This window comes from Saimiri boliviensis, chromosome 6 (genome assembly GCF_048565385.1).
Source record: "Saimiri boliviensis isolate mSaiBol1 chromosome 6, mSaiBol1.pri, whole genome shotgun sequence".
Classification (NCBI taxonomy): domain Eukaryota; kingdom Metazoa; phylum Chordata; class Mammalia; order Primates; family Cebidae; genus Saimiri; species Saimiri boliviensis.
Window position 1 is genome coordinate 48,508,552 of NC_133454.1, and position 18,553 is coordinate 48,527,104.

An 18,553-nucleotide genomic window follows, 5' to 3' on the forward strand; every position below is an offset into this window, starting at 1 on the left:
ATTCCTCTTTTCCCACCTGGTCAACTGCTGCTGGACCTAGATATCATTCTAAGGAATTTGTCATATTAGGGAGCTGTCTGGAAAGCAGGATGAAATGATGTAAAAGAATGAAACAAAGGATTTTTAAAAAATGAAATGTAATTTCATCAACATGTAAGGGTCTTGTTCAGAGAGCCATAAGTGGGGAGGTCCCTAGTCACCCTTGGTCAGTTGGATAGTACTAGGTGGAATCGAGAGAAAAGGGTTAGAAGCAGGAAAAAATCATTAGAGTCAATTTCAAGCATAAGCAGGCTGTGCCTAATCCTGTTTTATTATCAGGATTCCCTATGCACTATCAACACATCTAGGATTCAACCCCTACTGCAATATCAACGCAATAGGAAGAGAATTGGAGAGTGAGAAAGAGCTGGAATCCTGGGGAATAGTGGTGACAGAGAAGACAGTAATCAGTTCATCCACATCACTGCTAGATCTAAAAATTATTGGTCGGGTGCAGTGGCTCACGCCTATAATCATAGCACTTTGGGAGGCCGAGGTGGGTGAATCACCTGAGGTCAGGAGTTTGAGACCAGCCTGACCAATATGGTGAAACCCTGTCTCTACTAAAAATACAAAAATTAGCCGGGTGTGGTGGCAAGTACCTGTAATCCCAGCTACTCGGGGGGCTGAGACAGGAGAATTGCTTGAACCTGGGAGTTGGAGGTTGCAGTGAGCCAAGATCATGCCACTGCACTATAGCCTGAGTGACAGAGTAAGACTCTGTCTCAAAAAAAAAAAAAAAAAAATTGCCAATTTTCATGTCAGGAAATACGGGGAAGGAGTTCTAGAGTTGTACTGCTGCCAGTGAACCTTCCGTTGTAATCCCAAGGGGGCTACACTTGTGGAGTAGAAAAACTGGAAACAACTGGCTTGCTATGGTTTGAATGTTTTGTTCCCTCCAATATTCATGTTGAAACTTAATCCTCAGTGCAACAGTACTAGGAGGTGAAGCCTTTGGAGGTGATTCAGTCTTGAAGGCTCTGTCCTCATGAATGGGATTAGGTGCCTATATAAAGGGCTTGATGGAGCGAGTCTGCCTCTTTTCACCCCTTTGGGACCTTCTGCCATGTGAGGACACAGCACTCCTTCCCTCTGGAGGATGCAGCAACGGGTGCCATCTTGGAAGCAGAGGCTGGGCCTTCGCCTACTGGTACTTTGATCTTGGACTTCCCAGCCCACAGAACTATGAGAAAATACATTTCTGTTCTTTACATATTACCAGTCTCAGATATTTTATTATAGCAGCACAAACGGGCTAAGACAGTGGCCTCATGGAGGATCAGAGAGATAAGCTAAGGCATAGCATTCAGGGACTTGATTATACCCTGGAGACAGAGTTGGGCAAGAGTGGTGAGACACTGAGGGTGGGCGTGCACTGCACACCAACTCTTCACCAACAACCATGTTGGATGATCCCAAACATCCTAAGTTGTTATCAAACTCAGGCTACTCCAAGTGACGTTTGTAGGCCGTATACCTCACATCCAACTGTGTATTACATGTTTCCATCTAGGTAGTCCATAGTAATGCCACACTCAACATGCTCCAAACATCAAACCACACCCTGTCTCCAGACCTTATGTGTTAGTAACATGTCATTACCTTACCCATATCAAATTTCCCAAGGCAGAAACTTGAGTGCTCCTCCTGCTCCTCCCTCTCCCTCAAACCTCTTGTGTTTCGATGACCACTGAGGGCTGCCAATTCTAGGTCCCAAATATGTATCAAATGTGTCCTCCCCTATCTCCATCCTTACAACTATCGTTCATATTCAGACCACTACCATTCTTGCCCTAACAAGCTACTGCAGCAGCCTCTAACCACCATTGACCCATCAGCTACCGACCTCACTTTTGTCAACCTCATCTTCCATGCCATTCCTGTGCTTAAAAATCTGACTGATGGGAGCCCTGCTTTGCTCAGAATAAAGTCCAAGCTCCCTTCCCTTGCCTATCAGACTCTCTGTGACCTATTTTCACCTCCCCCAGCTCCATTTCTCACTACTATCTGCCCCATATTTCATGCTCTACAAACAGAAACATACTTGCAGTCAGTCCTCCCTTCACACACCTTGCTGTATCTCACCTCCAAGTCATTGCTCCAAGTGACCCTTCAATCTGCAGCGCCCTACCCCCCACAGCTGCTACTTTCATCTAACACAGACTCTTCCTTGAGCTTAGCTGGTGCAGTGCCTCCTCCAGGAAACCTTCACCATCCACTGCAGTTTGCTTCCTCACTGATTAAAAATGTTTAAAAAGTATTTCCAAAAAGATCTAGGAGATTAAAAGATGCTGTCATGTTTTTCGTACCCTCACATACATTTAGGCCTCCCTAATTCATGCTGTCACAATGCACAGTGCTTAACTTTACCATATACCTTACTACCTTTTATTATAGTTATCTGTTTCTATTATCTCATCACTTAATGACAGCCTCCATGGGTGCAAAAATAACATATTACATCCCCAAACCCAGCCCACAGTAGATGTTAAATAAACCATAAATAAGTATCTTCATTAATAAATGATGAACAAATCCTTTGTTGATTTACTTCTTCTCTCCCACTTTTGAAAAGGTAAGACTGTTCAGCATGATCCTTCCTGTTCTCCCTTCCAAGGGAGTTCGGTGTCATGGTTAAGATCATGGTTTCTAGATTCAGGCACAGCTGAAGCATCTTAGCTACTTCATTTATTAACTGGCAGAACTAGGGCAAGTTACTTAACCCCTTTGAGTTTCACTCTCCCCCATATGCAAAATAAGGGTAATAGAATCTACCCCATGTGATTATTGTGAGGCTAAAACAAGGTTGTGCACAGTTCTGTGCTTGGTACATAGTAAATATTCCCCTAAAATCTGGTTTTGATCATTCCTCCACCCTACTCTTTTCTTCAGTTCCAGCCTGTGTTGTCCAAAGTCTGGGGAGAAGGCATGATTAAGATTGGGAATGCGAGGCAAATAAAATCTTTTTAGTGTATATTTAACCTGAAGTTTCTGCATTTGTTCTTAGAAATGTTAGAAGAAAAGGGACTTTGTTGTAATTCTAGCTGTCTTTATTTTTCTTCCAAGACAAAAGCATCACAAAATCACACAGCAGTAGCTAGCACACTGAGCAACCGCCAGCAAGCCTGGACCAAAGCAATGGTGCTGCTGCTCACTGCAGAGGGGCTGAGCCACAGAGACAGAGCTCATTAATGCTAATGGCCTTTGTGCAACTAATTAGCAGCATATCACACTCAATATTTACCCTTGTGTGCCGACAAAGTTCCACTTTCTCCTTGGGAAGCAAGCTGTTTTGCTACCTGACTCGCAACAAGGAAAACCTCTGATGCCAGACAACAGCTCCATGTCAGCCTGGATGGATTGGCTAGAGAGAAGCTGAGGGCCTGCCATTCCAGGAGGGAGGGAGCCTGTGGTTCTCATTCCAACCCCGGGTGGAGTGTTGGGCAGCTGAATTCTTCACCCAGTGACGGTGCCATTTTCATGATTCAACCATGCAGCTGTCAGTCCCAAGCATCCTTCCACAATCACCATGTGCTCAGCCTCCTCTTCCTTGCCTTAGAGAAGATGTTTCTCTGGGAGAAACGGGGCCTGGGAGAAGAAGGTGAACCACCAAGAAAGGGACTTTAGGGGCCTGTCTAGGCAGAAAGCTCCTAGAGACCTGTCCACAACCCACTCAACAACCTTCAACAACCTCTAACAGAGCTCCTAAACTGAGCCATGCTGTATGCCAAGGGCTGGGGACACAAGGGTGGGCAAGACAGTGGGCAAGTCCCTTTTCTTGGGAGCTGTCAATCAACCTGAAGACTGACCTGCAGCAATTATGATACAAAGTGATAAGGAAGGTGCAGAGCTGAATATGAGGAAAATAAAGGACTACTCAGGTCAGACCAGGGTGATCAAGAGGGCTGCATGGAGGAGAAATCACTAAGCTGTCGATGCACCTTGAGCCCACTTCTGTCAGAGTGCTGTCACATTCCCTGTCCTCTGAAGCAACAGACTTGGAATCTGAGGATGTGTCACAGCTCTGGTCCAGCATGAAGTGATTCAGACATGGATGCTGCTTTAGGTAATAGGATGTGCTTTGGAGACTAGCAGGCTAATAATTGCTCCATTAGCAGGAACCTGGGCTTGATTCTCTCTGAGGTCTCCCCTTTCAGCTCACTGCAGCATTCATCGAAGGTCCTTTCCAGTTCCCACCCACCATCTTGCTCCACAAGCAAATGCCCATCACATAGATGACCACAGGGCTGGTGGTTTCTCATCATGCCCCAAGGGATATGGGCTCGAAGCCAGTCCGTCCCTCAACTCTATAAATTGCTTGGTTGGCCAATGTCCAGCTGCTAAATGCATTGGAGTTCCTGCTCTGCCACCAACCATATCCAAGTTGAAATTGTCCTGGGGCCATGCAGAACACCAAGAAAGAGAGCCTACACACCCTCATGGAAATGTGGATGGCTGGGCAGTCTCTGCTTTAAGGTAGGAGTTGGGACTAGATGATGGTTTCTTGCTGCAAAGGTAACCACAGAACCAGTGGCTTCTCATCAAACACCAGTGCCTGACCACCCACTCATCATACTCATAGACAAACACACATACCTTAGCCTCTTGTCAGCTTCTGTTTTTAGAGCATCACTGAAGACCGTGTAGGTGAAGTTGTCCAACAAGGCTTCATAGATGGGCTCCCTGCCGGCCATTCTCTTTGAGTTGAAAGGATCGCAGATCAAGCTGTACTGTCAGAGAAGACCTCAGTGTCAGTCACCACATTATGTGCTGCTGTGTAGCTGAGCCTACACAAGGAAGTTGCAGGATCAATGTGGGGGCTGGCTTTTCCCCAATGGATCATTCCCAGGGAGAGCTCCACAGGCCTGAACTGGCTCAAGGATTTGAATTAGACCAAAAAAGCATGGCTTGCCCCACCTAGCCCTGTCCAGCCTGCTACCTGGAGCTGGCTTCTACGTAGAAAAGGAGACTGTACAGTTGGCACAAGCTGGTGCCTACTTCTAGATCTCGGTTGCCCTGAAGCTGTTTCTGTGTTATCCCAACAGCTTTCCTGGTCTCTATACCTTTCATTCTCTCCTTAGGTGAGCCTAAGGGCATTGTTTCAGGACAAAACTAGACAAACAGCTGAGAGTCCTGCCCTGGTAAGTCCCAACTCTTCCCTGCTGGCTGGGCCTGGGATACACCCATACTTATGGCAACCACACACAGATGCCCAGCTTGACTTAGCCTGGGCTACTTCCTTCACATGTAACGGTCCTCTCCCTTGCAATATGCACATACACACGGAGCCTCCAAGAAAACTGCCTTGGCTTGCTCAGAAAGGGGAATGCACATAATTTTCAAATGTCAGAGCTGAGAAGAAATCTAGAAGTCATCCAGCTTAACATTCTCTTGACAGATGGCTGAAACCAAAGCCTAGAAAGGAGGATCAACTTGCCTACTGTCACCTGGTATGTTCCTAGCACACTCTTGTCTCCTGGGTCCCAGAGCAGTGCTCTTCTCAGACCATCAAGTTGCCTCCTGGTCTGTACCTTCAGCAACCACAGCATCAGCTTCTGCTCAGGTTCTTTCGTTTAATGCAGGGTTGGTCAGAAGCTGGCAATTATGACTGATAAGGGGTTTTGAGATTTAGCCTCCATCTGTAGAAGCCAGGCTATGTGGTATGCTGGTTAGCAAAGGGAATCAGAATATGCTATTGAAGGCAATTAAGATGCAGCAAATGCAGAAGGAGCTCTCTCTCTCGATCTGCCGAGAAGCAGTGCATAATTTTCCCTTTGTGAAGATGTTCCCCTTCCCTGTTTTGTACAGTGAACAACTCTTAGAGACAAAATGTCAGCACCAAAATGAGTCTACATAAGTAAACCTTACTAAAATAGCCCTTATCTTCCCTCAAATATTGGTTTTCTTCATATATTTACCTTCCCACAGTAAACTGTGAGCCCAGTCACCCCTTAACCTGTTTCCCCTTTGCTCCACATTTTATTACCCGTTGTTAATACATAAGCCCCAAATTCTAATATCCCTTTGAGTTACTCATCACTGAGCTCTTCCACATGTATACCTGATATACATGTAAGTATATTTTTCCTCCTGCTAATCTACCTTTTGTCAGTTTAATTCAAAGTCTCTAGGCACTAAACATAAGACGGTAGATGACAAATATTTTCCTCTCTTACATTAGGAACACAGCTATAGCAGCACGTAGGTCTGAATCCCAGTTCAATCACTAAGCAATGTTATAACCTTGGCAGGTTACTGTACCTCTCTGGGTCTCAGTTTCATCATCTGCTAAATGGAATGATAATACAATCTACCTCACAAACTGTTGTACATGCTAACTGAGCTAATGTTAAAGAACATGTCACAGAGTAAGCACTATATGAACCTATGCTATTATTATTATTAGGGTGCTTATTATAAATGCATATTCAAGTTCTCACCCTTAGAGAATCTGATTCAATACATCTGTATTGGGAACTCATTATCTGCATTTTAACAAACACCGCTGGTGACTTTAATGGGAGTGTGGGGGGTGGGTGGCTCCAAGTACAATATTAGGAGAAATCTTGCTTTCAAGGTTGGGGAAGTGTGTATTGATCCCATTCTAGTATGTAAAAGGCTTTCAATGACCCTATTAGCTTTCTTGTCTGAATCTCTACACCCACATTTCTCAAAGTCGTCTCCTGCCCAGGAAGGCTTATTAAAAAAGACTGTTTCTGAGGCCTCATCCCAAACTTCTTGATCCGACTCTGGAGCTAGGCTTTGGAAAACAGCCTTTTAAATCCTACCCTCCTCCCAAGGTGATTCCGAGGTGCCCTGAAGTTTGGGATTCACTGACGAAGAGCGGGTTTCCATGGCCCGGCCCAGCCCCGCATGTTGGAATGCTGACTATTGAGGATGCCTGTGGATCGGCACTGCTGACAAGAGAGCCCTGGGTTGTCCTTTGCTCCCCGTCACCTCACCCACTCAGGCTGCCACTCCATAGATCTTGTTCCCAGCCTGGGTGGCATTTCCATGACAGCCCCTCATTTCCTGCCAAGAACAGAGCTGGCCTCTCTGATCCACTGGCTCTCTGCCCAGCCAGGCAGTAGGTGGCATCCTTGAAGACCACTTTGCCCTCTTCTCCCTCCAGACTTTGAGGCTGCACTGCAGAGGGAGAAGAAGAGATCGGGGCGTCATTTAAGAGGCTGCTCAGACCAAGCATAGGGAGTGGCCAGGAAGACAATCCTCAGCCCAGACAGCCCCTCCCACCCTGCCCAGACCTCTGTGTACTCATGCAAAGATAATTCAGTTACCGGGAATGCAGACTGGAGAGATAACCTGATTTAGAAGCTGAAACCATCTGAACTAGGGAGGGAGGCTGGGGTGCAAGAAACAGCTTTTACCAACCCAGGAAGGCTGAAACAGTAAACACGGAAAGGGGGATTGGGTAGAGAAGCAGTAGGTCGCTGCCCAGAAAGGATTATTACTGGGGCTTGAATGTTGTGAGAGGGAACTCCCACCCTCAGCCAATCCAAGAGTTCATACATCCCTGTGAAAGCCTCTGTGAATTCACTTTTTCTAGAGTGTTCAGGTAGCCATCATCTAGCTTATACGGCCATCCAGGGAGGAGATAAGTAGAGAAAGCTATAAAGTGTCAGGAAGAAAAAAAAAACTTTTCTGAGGTTTAATTTGTGTCATCGATCACCAACTAACCTAGGTACAAGTAATTTCAGTGTGAGCCATCATCTGTGAAAGCTGGTGGCTTAGCTGCTGCAGGATCCTCAGGGGAGAAGGCTTTTGTGATGCTCAGATCAAGGTCAGAGGCCTGGGGACCCTTCCTCCCCCTCTTCTTCCTTCATACCAGAGAACCAGCACTGGGCAAAGTCCAGAGTGGCATCCCTCCTCCTTCAGCCCAGCTGCAGGGCCCCTTCTGTAGTCCCACATTCTTCGTTGCCTGGAAGTTCTCCCTGCAGTCTCATTTCCATATACCTGCACCTTTGGAGGGAGATGCTCCAGTGGAAGCAGGCTAACTTGCATCTGTAAAGAAAAGGAAGTGACTAAGAATCTTGGAGAGCAGTTCCTTCCATTTGTCTCTGTCTACTTTTCCTCCTGGCATAGAGAGATCTTTCTCCGCAAACGATATGTCTTTTTGATAACCCGCCTATTCCATATCAGATGAGTGCAAGACAGTGAAGACCAGTCCTCAGACATTTTACACTAGATTTGTAGACTGAAACAACAGAACAGGAGCCCACTCACTGCAGGTGCCAGCTAGTGAGACCAGACACGTAATCACCAGATTCACCATGGAGACTGGAGGTAGAAGTTGGGGCAGGAGGTGGCTGCACCTTGCCCTGGGGAACAGCTGCCTCTGAGCAGCCCCGGAAGTTCCTGTATTAATTAGGCAAAGGACAATCCAGCAATGAAGGAGTTAGGCAACAGCCAAGCATCTCCCCACATCCCCTCCCACTGGACCCAGATGAATTACCAGTCAGTAAAATGACCCCAATGGAAGGAGTCCAGAATTGTCCACTCTGATCCCAGGAGCTATCTGCACTCCTCACAGCACAAATCAGATCACTCAGAGTGAGGGTGGGGCTGGAGGGTGGAGGGGAGAACAGAGAGAAGGCACCGCTTGGGCAGGCACTGGCCCAGGGCAGAACCTTCAGCTCCTGGGGACTGAACCTGGAATTTTTATTAGAAGGGGGAGCCCTCTGACGGACCTGACTCCTCTGAGTCTGCATGTCTGCACTTTTTTCTTGAGAATTTGTTAGTGCTCAAGAAGAGGCATTCCCTGTGGACTTGTCTTTCCCTGGTGTGGAAAGGCAGCGGAGAGCCTTCTCCTGGCAGCTAATCCCTCACCGAAGCTGTCAGGATAAGATGAATTACTAGGAGGAAAATAAATCAGATTTGCAAGAGCATCGGAAAGACTGAGCCCCCCAGAGTCTGACAGAAACCAGAGACCCCCACTCCTCCATTCTGGTGGAAGCACCCACTCACCCACTCTGCTGGCCTTGACTGTCCCCAACTGTCCCCACAGCTGCCCCCTCTCCTGTCCCCAGCTCCTGCCCAGTGAGAGGAGAGAGCTGCCATTTGGTCTCCCCTAACACCCCATGGGGTTCTCTGCCTGGGGCATGGTCCTTGGGAAAGGCCTGCAGATTTATAGGCCTCAGCTTCGGACATTCCACCCTGCCACTCCTACCCCTCACAGCCTCTGAGCACCCTCCTGAGTCCCTCTCTCTCTCAGCAGTGCCCACGGTGTCTGATGGGCATGGGGCAGGAAGGGGAGGCTGACCTCTGGATCCAGAGACTCCCAGCTTGAAGGGGTTACTCTTTCCTCAGGCTGGGGTGCCACTCTCCTGGGACCTGCACTGCCGCGACCTGATAGTAGCTCAGAAGGGCCTGTTTATGAAAAAAAAAAAAAAAAAAAAAAGGCAGGACTATTCATTTCATCACAGGCGCAGCCATGGATCAGGGGCCCTTTCCTCTCTAGAATATTCTACCCTGTAATAAACTTCAAGCTAAGCCTGCAGCGACAGTACTCAGGAAGCCCCACCTCCTCAAACCAGATTACATGTCCCCAGTCTGAGAACAATGTGAACTAAGTCTAATAAAGTCATAAAAATGTCAATGGGTTATTTGCGTGGGAAGAGACAATGGCTGGAGGTGGAAATGTGGTGTCATGAAAAAGACTGCAGACTTGGACACAGGAGGTCCGGGCCTCGTGGCTCATTATTTCAGCAGGGACCCCGACCTTGTTCCTCCTGACCTGGAGGAAGTCTGGGTTCCATCACTGGCTTCTGAGGTCTCTCTGATGATGAGTTAGGGAGCTTACTTGGAAGCTAAAGTCATTGTTAAAATAATTGTTAAAGAATAATGGGCATAGAAAGCTAATTGAGAACACAGAGGGAGAATGAGGAATGAGAGATCTGGAACACAATCTGAGAGCTAGGGGCTGGCATCCAGCCCAGGAAGCAGTACTGTGTTCCTAGGGCCAAGGAGCCCAAGAGTTCAGCCAGCCGTCTTTACCCAGTGCCAGGTCCTGGAGAAGCTCTTGGTAGGTGATACTCCAAGGAAGGCCAGGGACCCAGGAGCCCCCAGTAGATGCCTCAGGCTCTTCCTCGGGAAAGTAGTGTCCTGGATTGGCTCCCCGTCTGGTGGGGCCCGGTCACCTGACTGGGGCACCTGGTTGTCACCATGCCTGAACCATCCGACCTGCAGGTGATTTAGCTCAAACCTCCACTGGGTGGCAGAGCAGTTAGGCATGGTAGAAAGAGCACCAGGGTCCTGGTGGTTAGCTGGGCACTCTTGAGCAGGCTGTTGACCCCCTGGTGAGCCCCGACAGGCCATGTGTAAAATATGGCTAAAATATCTGTACTTTGCAGGGTTGTTCTAAGGATCAGATGCAATGAATGAGGAGCACTGCAGGCAGTCTTTAGCAGCAATGGGTAGTTATCTTGTGTTAGTTATTAGATAATATTACTTATTTTATGCAGTCTCAGAAACAGTATGAATAATATAAGGAGGAGAACAATGTCCAGCCCTCAGGGTAACCATTCTTCAGACACAGATGAGACCAGGAGTGATGGTAGCTCCCTCTCCTGTCCAACTTCGTCCACTCTCTGCACACCTTCCTCTCCCAGGCAGGACCCAGGAAGCCAGAACCTGCAGGCGAGCCCAGTGGTGGATCCAGCAATGAAAATGTGGAGAAAGCAGAGAGAGAGAGAAAACCAAAGTGTCTTAGAACCATTCATGTAAACTGTTTGGACTCTGAGGGCGAAAAGATTAATGTGAAAATCCCATTCCGAGAAGCTAGTGACCATACATCAGCAAGTACCTTCAAGATTGGATACAAATCTGAGGTTTGGGGGAAAGTAAGTAATGTGCCGATACAGGAGTCACAGCTCTGAGAGAGATGAGGCAAAAATCTCTCTCTCCTCATCATGCAGTCAAGCCCAATTTATGGCTTGTATTTCTGGCAAAAGTGTCTGAGAGAAGCAGAGCCCAGCAGGCACGAAGAGTGGTCTGACCCGGGAATGGGCCTCTCTGGATGGAAGAGGGAGGAAGCAGACCTCTGCGTGCATGGCTACAAGAAGGGGCCACCATGAGGGCAGCCAGTGGGCACTGGCAGAGGGACACTTTTGGCTGGGCAGCCAGAGAAGCTCAAAGCACTGCCGTTGAAAGAAAAATGTCCTTATCCACCTAACTATTCTTTGAGACCAGGCAGAGAAATTGACAATGTTGATTCATTTATCTCAGCAGTATTCAGGTCAAAATCAATCTTGTCAAAAATCCATCACCCACACTCAATAAGTAAGAAAAGGGATACAGGCTCCAGGGGGAATCAATCACGCCCCAACAGGGAGCAGCTGAAAACAGATCTATCATGGCCCCTTGATGGAGGCTTCCATTACTAAACATGCTATTTCCTGAATGCACCCTGGGGACCCCACTAAAGGTCATGGGCGCCAGTCTCAGCCCCAAACAGTAGCCAGAACTAAGATGGCCCAAGAACAGGTGGTCACTCTGCTGATTATCTCTCTGCTTCCCAAGAGTCAACATTCAGCAGGGTGGCACTGCCCGGCAGAAGTCATTTCATACATTCCTTGACTTCAAGAATCATTGTCACGTAACTCTCCCACTGTCCCCAAATTACTACGGCCGCCTCATATCTGTAGGAAAGGGAAATAATAGCAGCTTAGCAGCTTCTCCAATGGACCAAGCTAAGGCTGCTTCAGTCCCCTGCTGGGAAAAGCTGAGTGTCCCCTGCAGAGCTTCCCAGTCTTAAGGAATCACATGATACAGAAGCCAAGAATTGTCTCTTTGTCCCTGGGCCAGAATCCAGCATTCCCTGAGGGTGGTGTTATGGCACCCCTGACTCCTCCAGACTCAAAGAAAGTGTGTGAGTGGGGCCACAGAAAGTTCCTTGGTAGCTCAATGATAGAGAGGCCTGGGTCCCCTCCCCACCATTCACTAGTTATGTGAGTTTGAGCCAATTATTAAACTTCCATATGCTCCACTTTCTCATACATAAAATAGAAATAGCAATGCATGCCTCTAAGGATTGTTGAAGATTCAATGGGACTTCACATGTGGAGGACTGACATTAGATAGTGTTGAGTCAGTGAAAACTCTCATTAGACAATGGTTCCTTCTGCTACTGAGTCTTTGCTTTTCTTTTCATCTTTCCACCACAAACAACTTCTAGAAAGTGTTGACATCGTTCATTCATTCATTTATACATTCAGCAAGTATATATTGAACATCGACTATTCTAGACCTGTTCTAAATGCTGGAGGGACAGTGTATACAGGAGGTGGCAGGGGACAGATAACCTATAATCAAATAAAATAATTGCAGATAATAATAAACAGGAAAATTAAAGAATGACTGAGATGTCATGGGGGAATATTTAAAACTGATACACCAAAGTTCTCTCTGAGCTGGAGATGTTTGAGTTGAAGCCCAAATGCTAGGAAGAAGTCAGTCACGTGGAGATCTGGAAGGAGGATGCTCCAGGCAATGAGAACATAGGGAGCCGCTGGGGGAGCCGGGGAGAGCCCAAGGAGGGAATGGCATGGAGAGCAGATGGGAGAGATCAGGCAGGCCTGAGGAGGTCACACCAGGACACTGTGTCTTTAGTCTAGATGCAATGTGAAGCTGCTGGGAGTGATGTCTGATAATGTATTTTCAAAAGCACATGAAAGGTGCTATTTGGAAAATGGACTGAAGCAGGACATGAGCAGAAGGAAGATGAATTAGGAGGCTTTTGCAGAGCTCAGGGGAGGAAGGTGATAGTTTTGTTTAGGGAAGTAGTGTAAATAGGTACTAGGATATAGGAAATATTTAGGAGGTAGAGACAATAGCATTTGCTGATAAATTAGATGTAGAAGATGAGAGATGACAGGAATCAAGGATTTCTCCAGTTTCTGTCTTGAACCACTAGATAGATGGGATACTAATTATTGTTCAGGGGAAGACTCAAGGAATGGGTTGGGATGGGGAAGTGCAATTAAGAGCTCTGTGAGAGTTAAAGTACATATTAAATATCCAAGTGGGGTTGTCATGTATGAGTGGTTAGACTTGAGAGTTACTGGTTAATGGATGTTATTTAATGTCACAGGACTGGGTGAAATCAGCAAGGCAGAGAATGTAGCTAGAGAAGGGAGGAAAGGAAGGCTGAGCCCCTACAAAGTTCATTTGGAGGAATTCTGATCCAAAACCCCCATCCCTTTGGAGGTATATGGTTGCCAGAACAGAGTCACATGAGTAAGGGGTGGGGATGGGGATTTGAGGCAAAGGGTTCTTGGGAGAACAACACCTGGAAGAGCGGGATGATTGTCACCTTCTGAACACACATGTAGGGGTGCAAGTTATGCTGGTCCAGCCCCTTCCTAGAGGAAGGTGGTATTCTGTTGTATGCAGATGTTGCTTGCTGAGTGAATATTCCTGAAAGGTAGGTGGCATCAGACCCCTTATGTCACCAACATATGAATTTGAGGAAGAGGGAAGAGGAGGGACTAGCTTATACCCCGCCTCCATGCTATGCTGAGGTCCACCGGAAATCAACAAGATCCTGCTTTTTCCCTTTCCATGTGCTGCTGTCACCAGGGGCGGGGGCTGCCCATTGACCGAGCAGTTGCCCACACTCAACCACATCCTGAGTCCCCTTCAGGGTCTGCCAGATGACTGAATAACTCGAGAAACCACGACGTGTTTACCCTTGTGTCCCCAGCACCTAGCACAGCATCTGCCCCACACCCAGCCCGTGGTTAATTAATAGCTGCCTGAGTGAACAAATGGACACACAGCTAGTAGTGTGTGCAAGAAGAGGGGACCTTTGGAGGCGATGTAAGGAGTGTGTGGAAGTCCTTGCCTAAATGATAGGCATAGGGAAGTGAGAGAGGACTGCAGGAGAGCACTCTGCAGGAAACAGAGGGTTCCCAGGCAGAGGTAGGGCTGAGGGGCTGTCCCCCCATCCCCCTGCCTCCACATATACCTGTTTCAGGAATGATGAGAGAACTAGTAAAGGGAGCAGTGAAGAAGTAGGTAATGAACTCAATTTCACAGCTGGGTGGGTTGGGATCATGCTGAGGGAGTTAGTTTCTGGGACAGCAAAGAAGCTTCGACTTTTCTCTACCTTCCTATCTGGTTCATCCAGTCAGGTGCCAAGATGAGTCCAGCTGGGGAATCCAGGCTCCAGTGCCCCCCTGTAGACCCCTTCACTGCATGTAACCTCTGCCTTCTCAGATGTGTTCTGGTTCCGGATCCATGCCTCCGCTCCCCAATATGGCCTCTTTTAAAGACACGTGCAATGTTAATAATGATAGCCACCATTTATTCAGTTCTTCCTGAGTGCTATGCACGGGTCCCTCATTTAGTCTTAACGCCAAGCTCGAAAGGTGAGCACTATTTTTCCCACTTCACAGATGTGGAAACTGGGTTCAGAAAGGTTAATTTGCCCAAGATTTTATAGCTAGTAAGCAATAGAGCCAGGATTCTAGCCAAACTATGTCCAATTCCAAACTTCCTACTGCAAACTATTTGGTTATATTGATGCTCAGAATAAACAAATCACCATGCATCACATAAAGAAGCTGGGGAGGGGGAAGGGACACTTGACCCACAAGGCATTAGGCATGGTGTAATCTGCATGCATGAACTCATGTGCCTTGGGTTCTACCTTAAAACATCTGGTCATAAAAGCACTGTCAGACACTGCCTACCGTTTCCTTAGGAGTGGAACCAATTCTCCTTCTTTCAAGGCAGAATATCCTGTCCAGCTGCGCATAGGCAAGCAGATGGACATTCTTCTTCCAGAGCTGAGATATCGGATTTTATCAAATAGAGCTTCTCCCATTCTTCCCCCAAAGATAGGAAAAACAATTGTTGTGTAGAATGGAACTGAAGGTCTAGGTGCATCCCCAAGGGTTAAAAAGATCACCAAGTTCCAAGATCAGATCTGCAAACACCTCCAAAAAAAGAACCTGAATGTGGCCAGTCTGACCTCTTTCATCCCAGGGGTCAGAGGCCCCCCAGAGTCCCTCCTCTGAATCCTGGCTCCTTTTTCAATCCCCGCGAGGCAAGTGCATTCAATCAGTCCCCACAGACCTCCTGGACCGATTCCTGCTGCCCTTTGTGTAGCCCACTTTGTCCAGCGAAAGGGCAGTTGTGGTTCTTAACCCTGTACCCTGCCTGGGATCCTGCCCAGTACTTTCCACTGAGGCCTGCAGGTTTTCTTTCAGTTGTGGCCACTTTCCATTCCTTGGAACACTTTTGCTGTATCTCCAGGAAAGCTCCGTGGATTGCAATGATCTCTCTGATGTATCCATCCTGGAGTGTAAACCCCACTTGGAGACATTAGGATGGGTCCTTGCCTTCTGGAATCTGGAATTAAATGAATAAGCTTAGAATTAAGAAAACCTGAGCCTGGGGTATGCTACCCGTCGGCGTGCTTTAGACTGCATGTTTCAGAAAAATCTGACTAGCCATGACTTAAGCCAGTACTTTTCAAACTGTAACATGTATTGGAATCACCTGGAGGATCTTTTTAAAATGCAGTTTCTGATTCAGTATGTCTGGAGTGAAGCCTGAGATTGCATTTCTGGCAAGTTCCCAGGTGATGCTGATGCCTTAAAAAACAATGCTCTAACGTTTTAAACATCAAGGATATATATATTATAAGAAATCTAGAGATCGGTGACCCCAGGGTTGCCTCAGCACTCACCGACGTCTCCATCAAGCTCTGCTCATTTTCTGCTCTGTTATCATCATCATCACAAGATGGCTACCATGTCCAAGCATCATGTCCTCACATAGCAGTGTCTCAACCAAGAAGGAAAAGTGCAGTGGCAAAAAAATGATTCTCCCCTTTATCTCTCTTATAATCAGATAGTAACACTTTTCTCAGAATCCCTCTAGACTTTCACTTACATCTAGGCCAGAACGGGGTCCCACTGCCCATCCCTGGACCAGTCACTATCAACAGGGGTCAGATTGCCACAACTGGCTTAAACCAGGTAGGTTTCACTCCTTCTTGGGGCTGGGAACATCTTCACTTGAACAAAAATCAGAATCATCTTAGCAAGAAAGAAGAATGGCTAACATGAAGGCAGCCAACAGTGGCTTCCCAGATGTGAAGAAGCCATCTTCAACCACACAGCCAAGCCTCTAAACCACTTTGCCCTTCCCTCCAGAGATGCCTTCAGGCAAAAGGAGAGAGAAAAGGACAGACCAACAAAAAATCGAGATGAAAAAATGTAAGGTTTTAGGGAGCAGAGTGGGCCACATGGGATCATGGGCATAACAACATTTCATAGTCAGTAGAATGCCCCAGGAATGCAGGCAGTTGTGGTGGTAGCAATTAGTATCACTCCTAGTCCCGTGGAATGTGGGAAACAATGGAAGCAGAAAGAATGTCCTCCCCACAGCCTGTCCCCGCAGCCAGATGACCTCGGTGACTCTGATGGGAATTTTCTCTGCTTGTGATTCTCTCCCTCTTTGTTGATTGTAACTGCCCAGGGATCAGCTGATGCTGCTGGCGGGGCTGGATGGGCTGGCATGAGGCTTCTGCCAGAGGAGAAAGAAGCATTTGTTGTGGAGGAAGGATTCTTGTTCCCCGGTGGTGAGAAGTCAGAGAGCCAGAGGCCGAGGGTACACTGAGGGCACGATGTCCTCTGCCAAAGGGCTAGGTCCTTAAGGCACAGCCCCTGCTGCCCAGGACTTCACACATGCTCTTCCTTTCTTCAGAGACCCTCTTCCCAGTATGCTCCTCATGTCTGACGTCTGGCTTCTTCCCAGCTCCAAAAGATATTGAGCATCCATAATCCAAAAATCCAAAATCCAAAGTGCTCCAAAGTCTGAAACTTTTTGAGCACCGACATGTTACCTAAAGGAAATGTGCATTTGGAACATTTCAGATTTCAGACTTTCAGATTTGGAATATTCAACTGGGAATTAGATAATACAAATATTCTAAAATCTGAAATCTGAAGCACTTCTGCTCCCAAGCATTTCAGATAAGGGATACTCAACCTGCATCCTCTCTGTAGAGAGGTTTTCCTTGGCCTCGAAATCAAAAGCAGCCCCTCCCTTTTCCTCCTTCCCCACCCCTACTCTCTGACAGTGGCTAATTTTTCTTCCTCAGTTTATTCACTACAATTCATAATTATTTGCTGGTTTATTGTCAATTAGTCTGAAAATAAAAAGCAGCGACCATTTTCATCATGATATCACCTCCTCAGCCCAGGGTATGGCACATAGTATTTACACAGAAAACATAAATGAATGATTGAATTCAAAGCTGTTCTCCGTCTCCAGAGTGGGGGAGCCAGAGTAAACATTTAAATGAGGCAAAAGAAATTTAGTATAGCTTCAAGGGACGAACTTTCCAGCCATGGTGCTAGACAACCTCTAGAAGGGAAGGGCAAAGCACTGTGATCACACATTTATCTGTCATTCTGGATGAGCTGAGAAGGAGGCTGTAATGGTTGATTTCAGGTGTCAACTTGACTGGATGGAGGGATACCCAAGTAGCTGGAAAAGCATGATTTCTGGGTGTGTCTGTGCAGGTGTTTCTGGGAAAGACTGGCATTTGAATCAGTAGACTGAGTAAGGAAGCTCTGTCCTCACCCTATGTGAGTAGGCGCCATCGAATCCACAGAAGCCTGGGTAGAAAAAAGAGCAGAGGAGAGGCAAATTGTCTCCCACTTCTGGAGCTGACACCCTTCTCTTGCCCTTGGATATGAAAACTCCAGCTTTTCTGGCTTTGGAACTCCAGGACTTATGTTAACAGCCCCTTGGGTTCTCAGACTGAGAGTTACACCATCAGTTTCTCTAGCTTGCCGTCTATGTGGGACTTCTCAGCCTCCATAATCACATAAGCCATTTCCCCTAGAAGTCCCCTTTCATATCCTCTATGTAACTATGTATCTATCAGTGTATCTATCCATCCATTCATCTAGCTAGCTAGCAGCTAATCTCTCTCTCTCCATCCATTCACATCTATGTATCTATCTAATCCAATCTCTCTCTCCATCCATATCTATGTATCTATCTTAATCTATCTATCTCTATCTCTCTGTCTATCTAATCTACATCTCTCCATCCATCCATATCGATTATCTATCTATCTGTCTATCTATCTATCTGGCCATCTATCTAGCCATCCATCCATCCTATTGGTTCTGTCTCTCTGCAGAGCCCTGACTAGTATAGAGGCCCACTCCACTTCATGTTTAGACAGCTTCCAGAAGGTGCCACTGACCTAAGAAGACATATGATGCGTGTGTCACCCCCACCAGCACCCCCATCTTGAACAGCAGTAATAGATTACCTCATTGTTAGCTCCTCTGATCCCTGATGTTTCAGCTTCTGATTCCAGAAACCCCATCAGTTTTGGATGAGTGGGAGGGTTGAGTGGGATCAGGGGTAAGATCCTGGCTCTAGGTCCTGGTCCACTGGGCCATGTGATGAGTGGGAAATTGACTGGAATGCCAAAACCATGAACCAGAACAGTGAAGTCATTCCCCAG

General features: G+C 47.0%; 1 long non-coding RNA gene across 1 annotated transcript; it reads right to left on the reverse strand.

Moving 5' to 3' along the window:
• Positions 1-7,743: 7,743 nt before the first annotated feature.
• Positions 7,744-9,395, reverse strand: LOC141584744 (uncharacterized). The gene is made up of 3 exons (XR_012517947.1): positions 9,317-9,395; positions 8,745-8,909; positions 7,744-8,058 (listed from the first exon to the last, which is right to left on the reverse strand). It is a non-coding gene; the product is annotated as an uncharacterized LOC141584744 (long non-coding RNA).
• Positions 9,396-18,553: the final 9,158 nt, after the last annotated feature.